General features: G+C 49.8%; 1 long non-coding RNA gene and 1 other non-coding gene across 3 annotated transcripts; one reads left to right on the top strand and one right to left on the bottom strand.

Annotated features, from left to right (window-relative positions):
* Positions 1–683: 683 nt before the first annotated feature.
* Positions 684–791, bottom strand: LOC139000927 (U6 spliceosomal RNA). The gene has a single exon (XR_011469747.1). It is a non-coding gene; the product is annotated as a U6 spliceosomal RNA (small nuclear RNA).
* Positions 792–1,397: 606 nt separating this feature from the next.
* On the top strand, positions 1,398–6,024 carry LOC139000924 (uncharacterized). Of its 2 annotated transcripts, none has more exons than XR_011469746.1 (3): positions 1,398–2,208; positions 4,126–4,308; positions 5,283–6,024. It is a non-coding gene; the product is annotated as an uncharacterized lncRNA (long non-coding RNA). The 2 variants fall into 2 exon arrangements; XR_011469745.1 differs by having other exon boundaries at positions 5,169–6,024.
* Positions 6,025–10,421: the final 4,397 nt, after the last annotated feature.

Below are 10,421 nucleotides of genomic sequence, written 5' to 3'. Positions count from 1 at the left end.
CCACAGCCCCCACTCCTCCACTTAGTGTTACATGCCGTAGCCCAATATTTACCGTCTTGAGCAGAATCTGGATTAGAACTTGTTTTTTAACACTGAATGAATGATTTTCTTTTCTTTTTATAGATACAATTCCTCATGAACTGATGCCTAAGGCCCTACAGCGTACCTGCTACTGCCCAGTCCTAACAGAAGCTCACGCTGATATTAGTGAGGAAAAGGTAAGTACGGAGAAATGTACTCATATTATTCCAGAAGGAAATAACATTGCTTATCAACATCATACAAATCCATCAGGAGGACAGGCCGTGACGGCTTCAATGTCAACAGGCCACAGGGAGCTTTTGATGAGTGAACAGGTCTAGGTAGAGACAGGGACTCCTTGTTTGACCGTAGGGTCCAAGGCGTCACCTCATATAACTACTTTGATCAGGCCAGGTAGGATCAGGTATGGCCCACACTCATTGATATAGTCTTCCGTGCAGGGCCCTTAATGACTCTATGAGTGACATCACACCCGAGTCATAATGGACAGCTCAGGTTGCACGGTAACTTGGTGGCCCATGTTTAAGATTTGTTCTTTGTAACCCAGGAAATCCTGTGGGACAAATCTCTGTCCATCCCCAGGGTGATGACTGCCCCTCACCCAGAATCTTTGCCCCTCTGGCTAGGACAACTTTTTTTTTTTAAATATGGAATGCTTCACGAATTTGCGTGTCATCTTTGTTCAGGGGCCATGTTAATCTTCTCTGTATCGTTCCAATTTTAGTATATGTGCTGCCGGAAGCGAGCACTGGCTAGGACAACTTTTGACTAATGGGGATGGAAGCCACCAGCGATGCCCTGATGGACTCAGCCAGAGGCTGGAGCCATTGCCGCCCACTGGTCCGTGGGGAGCCAGGACACCTATGCAGCTTGGCCCCTAGTTACCTCTTCCCCAGCTCTCAGCAACCCAGGGAACCCTGATGATCAGATTTGCCAGCTTTCTACCATGAACCTTTCTAATTTTTCTCGCTTCTGGCTTGGAATCATTGACCCAAATATATACTCATGTCCTGAAGCTCTTTGTGCTGAATCTGAGTCTTAGCTATAAGTCATGTAAACAATCCATGTGTGCTGCTGTGGACAACTCAGAAATTTGTCAGATGGTCTATATCATCAACACAGACATTTACAATGGAAGCCAGGAGAGCCATTGGATTGGCACAGCGGTCCTCACTCCTCCATCTAGTGATGCTGTCACCCAGTATTCATAAACTGCCTTGTTTGGCAGACTCTGTAGTTAGAAATTGGCTTTGTAACTCTTAGTTTTCTTCTTTTCATAGACACTAGTCCTCATTAACTGTCTGGTGGCTAACACCCTGCAGCACACCTGCTGCTGACAAGTCGGAACACAGGCTTCATCTCATCCTGAGTGAACCAAAGGTAAGTAAACAAGGATATGCTCATGGGTGGGGAATCCTGAGCACCTGCACTGTGACTCACACACCAGCCTTCCCAAGGTCCCAACCACAATCCCCATCTGTCGGGGACACTGGTAGGAGCATCACGTCTGCTGCGGTGCATGGAGGGGGACACGCAGCAGCCTGCACCTGTGACAGTGCCTGTCTTTTTCCGGGTTGAATTCAAAAGAAGCAAACTTTCAGGTCACTCCATGGAGTCATATACCCAACTGAGGAGTAATCTGCCTCTAAAATCCAGAGGCTCCCTGGGCGCTGGTTCTCCATCTTGGTAGCAGGGGCCAGATGCCAGCAATCATTATTTACCTCAGACACCTGCCTGCCCCACAGAAGAGCACTGGACACAAACATATTTCACTAAGAATTCTGAATTTCAGTCAGATTTCTTCTTCAGCTACTGACTCTAAAAGTGTATCAACTCTAGAGTAGTATTGTCCCACTCACTTGGCCCATTCTGGATAACGTCATCATTGTAACTGACCAGCAAGAAGTATTTCCTGTGGAAGAAAAGGGCAGTGAGGACCTTCAGCCTGTAGAGATGACTCATCCCTGAGGGAAGATAATGAAGGTGTGTGGGGGCCTTGCCACCTGAGAGAAGGCAAATTGGATTGAACTATGGGAACACGAGGAGGAGGCATTTGCCTGCACTGTACGTGCATATGGAACAAGGTGATGTGGACTTGGAAGTTGCTCAAGCAAAGTAACCACATGGTACAGCAGCAGCATAGGGTCTCCTGTGGTTAAAGAATCGGTGAGTACACTGCCACTTTCCAAGTTGTGTCTTCTCCTCTCTCTCTTCTCCATCTCCTACTCCTCCTCCTCTTGCTTCTCATCTTTTTCTTATTCTTTCTATTTCCTCTAAACTTTCTTTCCTCCTCTACTCTCTCCATCTTTTCCTCCTCTCTTTCTGGTTCCTGTCCAATCTCCTCCTCCTTCTCTTCCTCCTTCTTTCTCTCAAAACAAACCAAAAGCGTAATGAGAATGTGCCCAATTTCGCACTCCTGAATCTTTCAAATCCTTCATGCTGGCACAAATCTCATATTCATCAGGCAGATGGTACAGCTTCTAACTTAATACTTGCACAGTTACAGGCAGTTCTTATGGATTGGTTTAGACTTTCTCTCCACAGTCGCCTTGACTCATTGGTGATGAGTGTGTGGGATAATTCCGCTGCTATAGGTATTTCAGTTATGCATTTTACAACCAGGAGCAACCACAGAATGGGTGAGATCAAATTTGGACCTATTTCAAAATGGACCTGAGCAAAAATTCACTGGTCACCTGACCCTCAAAAGCTCCTAGTCTTAGTGAGGGCTATAGTATTATTTTGGATTCTGAGACCAATTTCTGTTCATAACCATTTTCCTGTGGTCGCTGAATTATCTAGTTCATTGTTTCCCCCAAAGAGATAGTTACTCGGATAAAACTTTTTGAAAAGGGGCTATCAGCCAATGGGCCAACCAAAGCATTCCTTCTTCTATATTAGAGCAGGAATCAGTGGGCATTTCCATGTTACAATTTTTGGTCCATCTTTGGATGTGTTTTTCAGCCCACCATCTCAATAAACTTTAACGACTTTGATAATGACCCAAGCTGCAGATATAAATGCACAGTCTCTGTCTTGTCGCCCCAAACTATTAAATTCCCTTTCATCACAATGTATATTTCTTTGAACATTGTCCCCCCACCATTAATTATTTCCGTACATAATCCATGTTTCCCTGCTTCTGTAAATCACAGAATTCACATGGCTCTTATAAAGGGTAGCACACTTCCTCAAGGGTCGCACTCTGCCCCTCACCTTTAGTGTCCTGCTGCGATTTGTGTCTAGTCGAGGTGGCAGCTGCTGCAGGAGAGCTCACTCCCATTGTCGTCCTTGTGTGTTTCCTCTTGCACATTTTCCCAGTCCATGAACAATTCTGAATTATTCCAATTAGGTTATAGCCATGTAGGTTATAACTCTACCATGAACCTTCCCAGTTTTCTCACACCTTTGGCTTGGAACCATTGAGAAAATAAATCTTCTCATGTCCTGAACATTTTCAAGCTGAATCTGGTGTCTTGGATATAAATCAAGGAAAACAACCATGTCTGCTGTTGCGGACCACTCAGAAATTTTTCAGAACATCTATGTCATCACCAGAGACATGGAAACTACAAACTAAAAACACATTGGATTGCCACAGTGATCCTCACTCCTCTGTTTAGTGATGCTGTAGCCCAATATTTAGAGATTGTCTTGAAGGACTCTGGAATAGAACTTGGTGTTTGTTTTCTCTTAATGATTGTCTTTTATTTTCCTAGCCATCTTCCTCAATAACTGTCTGATGGCTGACCCCCTAAGCACACCTGCTACTGCTCAGTCTTAACAGAGGTTTTCCATGATCCTTAATGAACAGAGGCAAGTAAACAAAACTATGCTGGCATTATTCGAAAACAGAGGAATGTCTCTTACTTTCAAAAACAAGAGGAAGACTGACAAAGATTCTTTTAAAATTATCCCATTATTAAATATTGGGGGATCATGTAGTTAATGACATTATATTAACTTGTACAACTTCACAATGCAACATAGCACACTCCAGTTTGTGCTCAACACTCACAGGATAGCATCCTTGTATTGGAACTCGATTGCCATCGTATCCTCACTCATGCTTTTTCCCCTCAGGTGACCGCCATGGAAAAAGTCTGCAGGTAGGAGATCTTCAAGGTGAATGAGGAGGTGAACGGCCCAATCTCTGCCCATCGTGATGGGTTCATTACCCACTGTCCTTCACAAACATCCCGAATGGTCCTTTGTAGCGCAGCCGTCCAGTTTCCTGTTGGATATTGACATCATGCAGAGTCACCGGTAAGCCAGGTCACGACTTTGCTTCCTCTGTCAGCAGGTCATAGGGAGCCTTCCATGCGCCCACAAGTCTAGGCTGAAAGAGGGATTGGTTGTCTGGCAGGAGGGCCAGCTCTTATCTCATGGCTCTGATCCTCCGAGATCCCGTCATGTGTGAACCATTTCACCTTCATGTGGTCTCCTGTGTGTGGCCTCTTTAGGCTCCGTGAGTGACCTCTCACCCAGGTCACAGTGGACAGCCAGGTTGCCTGGTAACAGTGGCCCATGGTTAAGCACTACTTTTCTGAAACCCAGAGAGCCCTTTGTGGATAAGTCACAGGCCACCCTCAGCGTGAGGACAGCCCCTTGCCCTCACTATCTGCCCCTCAAGGCTAGGACTGCTTAGGCCTAAGGAGGGGACGCAAGCCCCAAGTGCTGCCCACGTGGACCTCAGCCAGAGACTGGAAATCTGGCCCCTCCAGTCCACTAGAGAGCCGGGGTCCCTATGGGGCTTGTCCTCTAGGGTAGCTTCTTCACGTTCTCGAATGTTCTAAGAGAGGCCCCAGGGCCAAGGGTGCTGGGGCCCTGTGCCTGGCTAGGACTTTCGGAGAGAAAGGCCAGGGAGTGATATCAGGGCAGAGCCTCACTGAGAGAGAGGCCAGGGCCTTGCTCTCTCCCTGAGCAAGGCGCAGCCCTTTGGTGATGGGCCCCACTATGTGGGGCCAGGCGGGCTCTCTGTGCGGGACCTTCGGCTCCGAGGTGCTGACCCTAGGCCGAACTCTGAGGCTAGCATCGTCTTTCGCCGTGTCATGCTGACATTGACAAGTCACAGGCATTGTTCTTTTTCTTCTTTGAATGCTAATTGTCTCTGTATTTCCTTTCAGTTTCACCATAATCTTTGCCTCTAGGTACATATCAACACAGCAGATTTCTTTTTAAAACCTAGTATTGAAGATTGAATATCTTTCCCCATTGTAACCTTACATCACTCTCCCAAGGACAAATATGAAAACTCAAGGTATCTGAGGCCCGGACACACCTCCATGACTAGCCGGCTGCCTCGGAGCTGGGGACTCCGTGCTTCCTGCCATCAGCAGATCCAGCCCCAGAAACAGACCAGTTTACAATCATCTCTGAAAACTGCCACGAATGGGTGTCCTGTTCTAAGCCGGGTCATCCAGGAAGGACGGGGGTAAGAGGGACATTTTGCTCCAGAAACAGAATGTCCAAAAAGGCCCAGCCCATTATTTTCCCCAGAAACGGCTGGAGGAGAGTAAAATCCCAACATGAGCCTCGAAGGCCTCTGTGCCCAGGGGATGGCGTTGCCGGCTGAGGAGGGGCAGCAGGGGACACGGGCAGTTTCTCCACAGGCCGCAGCGGGAAGCTGGGCAGGAGCCTGGCGGGCCCCGGGTTCTCTAAGAGGTTCTTCTAGAAACAGACCCCTCAGACGCTTCCTCTCACCTCAGGTAAGAAGTTACTGTTAAGGCACTTGGGGAGCTTCCCTTCCAGCTTCAGAAAGGAGGCGCAGATATGTGAGTCACCAGTGCAGCCCCCCCTCCAGGCCTTAGTGGGCGACCTGAAGGTGGGGGACCCCGTAGAAGTGGACAAAGGCTACTGCCACCACCATGACACTAATTACCCGATGTGACTGGTTCCATGTGTCAACTTAATAGGACCGAGCACTCTGTAACTGGAGCAGCCTGGCGGCCAGCTCTGGGACTGCACAGCCCAGCCATGAGGAAGAGCCGGCCCAGCTGCCCGCGTGTGGCCTTGACACAGCCCCTGGTGAGAGTCAAGGGCGTGGTGGACACAACACTGCTCCAGCCAGGGCCCAGGGACATCCCTGACCTTGTCCGCAGGTGTTTAGCGGGGACCCACTTTGCCACAGTGGTGGCGGGATGCCCAGGATACAGATGATGGAGTGGTACATGAGCCAGGGCTGTGGGGCAGGGGTAATGGAACCAGAGCACCAAGCTCCGTAATGTAGAGCAAGCCCCGCTTGATGCAGTCTGAAAACTGCCCGGGAGGCTTTCTGGGAAGAATTGCAGGTGGTGGGAAAGGGCCAGGAGGAGCTGAGGCAGAGCTCTGCGCCCAGGAACACCCCCAGCCCACCTGCCCCCAGCAGGGGCCGGAAGTACCTTTGGTCTGAGCAAGGTCAAGGTTCACAAAAAGAGAAACAACAAAAAGAACCAGTAAGCAGGACCGTGCAGTGAGGGCTCCTTTCTGTGCCGGTGCAGACGCTGCTGGAAGCAGCCTGTGCGAGGGCCTGGCCCATGCCCTGCAGCAGGAAGCTGTCCTGCAGCCGGTCAGGGAGCACGGCCTCAGCGTCCCTCCCAGACCTCATGCACCCACCCCATCTCCTCCCTGGCCGGTTGCGCACAGCCAGAGGGCAGGCCCCGCACCGCCCCTTCCCCTGGCGCACTGCGCATGCATCTCTTCAGCTGTGGTTGCCTCAGCGATTCCCTAGGAGCAGTTCTCCCGCAGGTGCTCCAGCTCAGCCCGGTCACCCTGTCCGATTCCCTGTTACTGGCAAGAGCCCGGTTGCACTCGGCCACCACTGGTCCCTTCTGAGCAGAGATCTAGCTGTTACCTCAATGCCCTGCACCTCCAGCAGGGGGACAGCCTGGGTGTGTCACCCCAGGGAGCAGAGACCTCCCTGGGAGGTTAGGCAAGCCGGCAACGGCCTGAGCTGGGGCCCACCACCCTCGAACTACACCCCCCAGCGGGCCAGGCGGCCTGCAGCTGAGCCTCCTGATCTTCATGCTCCACCAGGCACCGTTCTGATGGCAACTGGCAGTGAGTCTCAACGCTCAGAGCACAGGACTGGCCTGCAGGGAGCAGACACTCATCCCAAGACCCCACTGCTGCTGAGTTCCATTGGAGCCTGTCAGAGAGCAGCCGCTGCCGTAGCCGGGCCTCATCTGAATGTGCGCCAGCTTCACGCAGAGAACAAGGCATGTCTGCAGGTGCCGCAGAGCGTTCCCCTAACCGGGAATGGCCTTCAGTGTGGAAAAGACGGTCTTTAGTGAAAGAGACCTCTCCAGAGACCTGAGCCAGACACGCAAAGACTATCGAGTTATTCCAGGATCCAAGATCACATCTGCAGACTTTGTAACAGCCAGAGGCAATGGCTTAAGGTGTGTATTTAAACTCCAATCTCTTCTCTTAGATGCAGCGTCATAGACAATATGTGAGCAAATAGGTGTGGCTGTATTCCCATAAAGCAGTATTTGTAGACACCAGAGTGTGCGTTTCACATCATTGACATGTTTTGGGCTGCAGGGCATTGTTTGGGCTCCAAGACAGAGGCCCCGGCTGCCTGGGTCCTGGGCCGCCGTTGAACTCTCTGAGAGAGAGGACCAGGGCCTGCTGGGGGCTTCACTAAGCGTCTCTGAACGAGGAGCTGGGCTCCTCAATGCTGCCCTCTGCTCTTTGGGGCTGGGGAAGGCTCTACGGGGCTAGGTTTTGCCCTCTGAGGCCCCAAGAATTAGCTCAGTGGCTTTGGGGCTAGGCGGGGCTCCCAGGCGATGTCATGCTGCACATCGACAAGTCCCAGGCTTTGTTTGTGTGTTCGCATTGGCAACTTACAATTAGTTACACTGAGCACCAGGCTGGCCTGCAGGGAACACACTCATTGCAGCCCATCCACTGCAGCCGAGCAGCAAAGGCCGTGGACTGGTTTCATTGGAGTGTATCCCAACTTCACACAGAAGCATAAAAGCATTTACAGATGGTCCAGTGTTCCTGTTATCTGGGAAGTCTCAATATTGCCTAACTAACTTGGAAAAGATTGTCCTTAGGGAAATTGACCTCCAAAACTCTTAACCTGCTCGGAAAAGACTAGAAATGGAGTCCAAGCCCTAGCTGGTTTGGCTCAATTCATAGAGCATCAGCCTGCGGATGGAGGGGTCCTGGGTTTGATTCTGGTCAAGGTCACATGCTGGGTTGTGGGCTCAATCCCCAGTAGGGGGCATGCAGGAGACAGCCGATCCATGATTCTCTCTCATCATTGATGTTTCTATCTCTCCCTTTCCATTCCTTTCTAAAATCAATGAAAATGTACTTTTTTTTTTTAAGAAAATGGAGTCCAAGACCCTAGAGCAGAGGTCTGTGCAAGCTGTTTCTGTAACAGCCAGAGACTGGATGGCTGTTGGTCTCTGCAGAAACTCCAAGCCTCTCATCATAGTTTGACAGCAGCCATAGACTCTGTGTAAGCAAATAGCTGTGGTTCTATTTAATAGAAGCTGTTAGAATGAATCTTTTCTGTGGAAAATTGAGTGAATCTTTCATAAATTGACCTGTAGTAGGCAGCAAGACATCCCTGAGAACCTGAGAGAAATGAGCACAGGGCCTAGGCTGCTGGGCCCTGGGACTCACGGGGACATTTCTGCTTCACTAGATGGAACAACAATGCCGGGAGCTTCCTCTCCCCACCGCTAGGAACACATGACTCTTTAGCCAACACTGTACATCAGTGCCGACAGACTCACTAGATCCTGCTTGGATTTGCTGTATTTCAGGCTGATCAGATCCACCGTGAGTTCAGTGACTGGACAGGGCCCAGTGTCCCTTCCCCTGGGGTTCAATGTCTCTCGTCACATTTGGACTTTCCCATTGAGAGGGTGCAGTTCCCAAGGTCTGGTTTTCATAGAAGAGTCTTCATGCAGCTCTTCAAATATGCTGTTTCCAGTCATCGATATAGTTCCCAATGTATTGGTGAAAGGTATGCCATGTGGGCACTCCCACGTGCCATAGGGCTCAAATGATCAATACACTCCAACAGTCCCTCCTCCCTACACTGCTGAACTGCTTCTTTACTGAAAAGAGACAGTGGGCACTTCCATGCCGCCCCCTTGGGCCATCCTTGGATGCAGCTGTCTGCCAACCATCCCAATCAACTTGTGGGCCTTGTGAAATGACCCACAGTGCAGATGTAAATGCAGGCTCATCCTGTGGGCCCAAATTAATAGGTTCCCTCATGTCCAAACTTATGTTTCCTTGAACATGTCCTCGACTGTTAATTATTTCCACACAGATTGCATACTTTTCTGCCTGGGTAAGTTTCAGCACTCACATAGTTCTTCCATAGAGTAGCACCCCACCTCAAGGTCAAACCTTCCCTTCACCTCAGTTCCCTGCTGGGGTTTGAGTCTAGCCAAGGTGGCCGCTGCCACAGGAGAGGTCGCTGCCTTCATTACTCTTGGTGCTTCCTCTTGCACATTTCTCCAGTCTCTGACAAACTGAATTATCCCAGCTTCATCCCATACCGGTTACAGCCCTCCCATGATCCATCCCGTTTTTCCTCGCATCTGGCTTGAAGCCATTGTGAGATATACCTATTCATGTCCTGAATCTCTCCAAGCTGAAGGTGTGCTAGCTATAAACTAGGGAACCATCCCTGTCGGCTGTTGCGAATTACTCAGGCGTTTCCTGAACGTTCCCCTCAGGAAACTTTCCGATTTTCCCCACACCTGGCTGGAAGCATAGAGATAAACTATTGGTGCCCTGAAGCTCCTCAGGCAGCATCGGGAGCCCTGGACATGAGCTCAGCAGGCGATCAAGTGATGAGAGGGAGCATGTTCGTGTGTGCTGCTGGGGGCCACTCAGAGCTGTTTCAGATTGTGTGTCATCACCAGAGACATGGGAACTGGATGCAGGAACCCCGCTGGTTCCCCCCGCAGTCCTCACGCCTCCGTCCAGGGACGCTATAGCCCAGTGTCTAGCTCTTGCCTTGCTTGGCAGGGCCCAGGAATCAAAAACGGGTTTTGTAACACTTAACCATTGACTTCCTTTTCTTTTCAAGACTCCATTGCTCACTAATTGTCTGAGGGTTAATGCTCTCAGACAATTGCTACTGCCCAGCCGCAACAGGTTATTCGCCTGGTTTTTATTGAACAAATGATAGGTAAACAAATACATGTTCTTATTATTCAAACACAGAAAAGTATCTCTTCATTTCTTGAACATTAAATACTTAAAAAGTATTTCATGGTTACTGTTTTGGGGGTAATCAGTTAATCACATTAAAAACCTTCCCTTGTACAACTTCATGGTACAACATAGCACACTCAGCTGTGTGCTCGCCACCAATGTCTGTCTCTCTGCCCTCTTGCCTTTGAGCCCCCATTATTCACCTG

Source organism: Myotis yumanensis, unplaced genomic scaffold (genome assembly GCF_028538775.1).
Source record: "Myotis yumanensis isolate MYYU_CA2020_CCGP unplaced genomic scaffold, mMyoYum1.0.hap1 SCAF_43, whole genome shotgun sequence".
NCBI lineage: Eukaryota > Metazoa > Chordata > Mammalia > Chiroptera > Vespertilionidae > Myotis > Myotis yumanensis.
The sequence above is the reverse complement of the archived record's forward strand: the minus strand, read 5'-3'. Positions and strand labels throughout refer to the sequence as shown.